Source organism: Pinus tabuliformis, chromosome 6 (genome assembly GCF_031772625.1).
Source record: "Pinus tabuliformis cultivar Carrire ecotype Pingquan chromosome 6, CPIR1, whole genome shotgun sequence".
In the NCBI taxonomy this organism is placed as follows: Eukaryota; Viridiplantae; Streptophyta; class Pinopsida; order Pinales; family Pinaceae; genus Pinus; species Pinus tabuliformis.
Window position 1 is genome coordinate 1,715,716,934 of NC_142292.1, and position 3,884 is coordinate 1,715,720,817.

Below are 3,884 nucleotides of genomic sequence, written 5' to 3' on the forward strand. Positions count from 1 at the left end.
CTCTTCCTTCCCCTCTCTAGCTCTATCGTTATAGCATAATATTATTACTATTTAATATTAATATAATGAGTGGGCCTAATAGTTAAGAGCATGTGTTTCCTCCAAAGAGGTCATGGACTCAAAACCAGAAGGAGGTAGAGTATGTATGACTTCGTAGACTTAGCGGTCAAATCGTTACGTGAAAATAAGTCTCTTATCCCATAAACAATGAGGTCTTGTAATAATAATAATAATTAATATTATAATAATTATTACGTTAAAATTAAACAATAACAATAATAATTAATATTATAATATTTAATATTAATTTTATATTATATATTATTAATATAATAATTTATTATAATAATAATGTAATATTATATTAAATGTAATCAATTTTACATGCTATTAAATTTTCACCCTAAATGGTGTATATTAAAATTATAAACATAATCTACAAAACATCGGTGTACTGACTTAACATAAAAATATGGACTTCTCGAGTGTTCTCAAGAGCATTTATTCAGTGTGGCTGATTTAACTGCCCTTCTCCCTCCCTCTCTTTATATTTAACGCTCCAATTTCAGCACTGAAAAATGTCCTCTAACCATTCATCAGAAACAGATCGAACTTTTGAAAAAAATGGTCCCAAAAAAAACTATATCGATCTTTCAAAAATTTATTTCACAATAAACAAATCATATATATGTTACTATGTTATTTAAATATTAAAACATTTAACATGTAACATTTCTAATATTTTATATCTAAGGCCTACTCATATACTTTATATTGGGTTGTAAAGTGTCTCTAGGTGCAATTAGAAGAGATGAATTTCTCACCCACTTTTTATCATGCAATGATTCAATGGTACAATTCTCATCATGAGTGTCATTAGCAGATGCTCTCTTAACTAGTTGAGATGACTTTCCCACCAACTTGTTACATGCATTCAATGATTGATTTTAATAAGGGAAAATGAATAATCAAAAATAAGAAAAATGAAAGTGACATAAAGCTTTAGGCATATGGAATCCTCTTAAAAACTCTCACTTAATCCCCTTTCTTTTAGAATCATAATCCCCTCTCTTTTTCGTATCATAGTTGAGCAAATATTAACCTCTCCTTATCATATGGAAAACCACTATATATTATTATAATTTTATACAATACATATAGATTAGTCTTTATTCATATTATTTGATTCACTAACTAATAAAATATATATAGTTATCTTGCAATAAGCATAAATTTAAATTGAGGTGTTATAGATTTGATATCGATAAAGAAGATAAAAAAATGAAAACCCTTATCCTTAAAATCCTTAATCTCATTTCTTTGAAGGACCTGACCATTCTCTTATCTAGGAATTTAAAGGATGACCAAGAAGATTATTTTACAAGGATAGGATAACCATATGAAGGTTGACGTGTAGTTATGTCAATAGGAATTTTCTCTGTGGGCTTGGGGTGGGAAAATATTGTCCACCCCGACCAATAGCAAGCCTTCATTTTCGTCATCCTCCTCCCAATTATAAATTTCCACAGTGTCTACATCTATCCATCACATGTCTGCCAGAATCGCAGGCGGTGGAAAACAATGGAGAATTATAGGGACCCTTGTGTAGAAGAAGGTTGTTCTCAACAACAAGCGTTAACTCCCTACCTCAAAAGGTGGTTGTACTTGATGAAATAGGAGGAATCAGGCAACCCTCTTACTCTCCCAATGAAGCTTAACCCTCTTGTCTCTGATCTCGCTCCCTATGATATTGCTGGCACACCTGGAGTTGCAACTGATGTTGGTCATGTCAATACTCGGGCACAAGTTGCAGGATATATGGGTGATGATCAACTAGGGAAGGCACTAGAAGGATCAGATGTTGTGATAATTCCTGTCGGTGAGCCTCGTAAACCTGGGATGGCATGTGATGATCTTTTCAATATTAATGCCGACATTGTCAAATCCCTGTGTATAACCATTGCAAAATATTTCCCTAAAGCATTAGTAAACATGATCAACAATCTTGTTAATTCAACTATACCCATTGTTGTTGAGGTTTTCAAGAAGATTAGAACCTATAATGAAAAAAACTCTTTGGTGTCACCATGCTTGATGTTATTCAAATAAAGCCTTTCTATGCGGCCAAAGCAGGTGTCCCTGTGGAAGAAGTGAATGTCCCTATTATAGGAGGACATATCGGTGTCACTATCCTTCCTCTCTTTTCACATGGTATTCCAAAACCAAATACTAATCTCTTGGAGGAGGATATAAAAGCTATGACTAAATGTACTCAAGATGGAGGAACTGAAGTTGTCAAAGTGAAAGCTGGAAAAGGTTCTACAACATTGTCTATGGCATATGTTGGAGAAATATTTGCCGAGACATGTTTAAAGGGTTTGAATGGAGTTCTAGATATTATGGAATCTACTATGTTCAGTGAAACATTACTGAATTGCCTTTCTTTGCCTCAAAGGTGAGACTAGGTAAAAGTGGCATCGAGGAGGTTTTGGGGTTGGGCCCCATCTTTGCTTTTGAACAACTTGTTTTGGAAGCAATGAAACCAGAACTCATGTCTTCTATAGAGAATGGAGTGAATTTTTCTATGGAAAACTAAGTCAGGACCCTCCTTATAGTACTTCAGTGTTCGGAATTTACATTGAAGGAAGCTAAGATATGACCATTTTTCATATTGGTCTAGTAGGCACCTTATTGGAGTAGTTAGAGTTTAAAAATGCTAGAGCCAGTTTGTGCAGTTTTTGTTGAACATTGCACAGTATTCCATCCCAAGTTTGCTTTAAAGAAGTGGAAATTCTTGTGGTCTTAATATATTTGGGAGGAAACCCATCGAATTCAACCTTTGAGCTTTTTGAAATGAGAAATAAGAGTCACTTTTTACGTTCAACTGGGTGAGGTACGATGGCAATTCAGTGGTGTCGACTCATATTCAATTTGTCGCAAATTTTAAAAGAGTCAAAGGGATTGTATCAAATTGGGATCATGGTGCAACATTATTAAAAAAATTATCAAGTTTTAGTGTGTGTTGGGAGGATCTTAGTGTGCGTTAGGTTTTAAATGGAGTGGGGATACTTGGTGATGGATTGGTCATTGATTTGATAGTGACATCCTATAAGAAGTATCCTCACTTTACAGGCCTTTTGATTTGTATTTATTATGTTTGTGTGGCCTCAATCTATCATTCTCCTCTATTTTCTTCTTTTTACAAGGAACTGACTAGATCTTATTAAACACACAATGTTTTCCAATTTGACAATGTATTCTCTACAAGGAAATGGTCAAGAGATCATTGTAGTGTTTTTGCAAGGTAACCATACAAATAAATTGTTCAACACATCACAATGACCATTGTGGCATATCCTCTACCACAGAGTAATTGTACAAATAAAATGAAAACATCATAGGATTACAGAGGATTAGTTGTGCTCTTGTCTAGTTTTATCTCAATTTTGAATCCATGTGTATTGTTGGTTTGGATTAATTAAATTATGTTTAAATTAAATTTGACTATTGCTTTTAATTTTAAGGGGGTCTTCTCTTTGAAACTTGAATCACTGTATAAAATGTGATTGGTTCATATTTTGTTTAATTTTTTGTCGAAACTAAAATCTATGGTTATATTTAAAATCGATTTTGGATTTTGATTCCAAGTCGATAGATGCGATAGATGAAGCAGGTCTCAAACAACTTCGAAGGAAAATAAACCAAAAATATTCTTTCTTATTTGAAGTACCTTCTAGCTGCTTATGAGAACTTTGTATTGTACAACAAAGGTTGAAGTCGCGGCAAAAATTGAGAGGGAATCTGGTAGAAAGCTCTAATAATCTCGATCCCTCTAGGTGCCTTCCCTTATTTAGGTAAAGTGTAAAAGTGTTTTTGAAAATGTG

At 33.5% G+C, this 3,884-nt stretch overlaps 1 pseudogene; it reads left to right on the forward strand.

Annotated features, from left to right (window-relative positions):
- The first annotated feature begins 1,549 nt into the window (after positions 1 to 1,549).
- On the forward strand, positions 1,550 to 2,596 carry LOC149265632 (malate dehydrogenase, mitochondrial pseudogene; annotated as a pseudogene).
- The last annotated feature ends 1,288 nt before the right edge of the window (positions 2,597 to 3,884 follow it).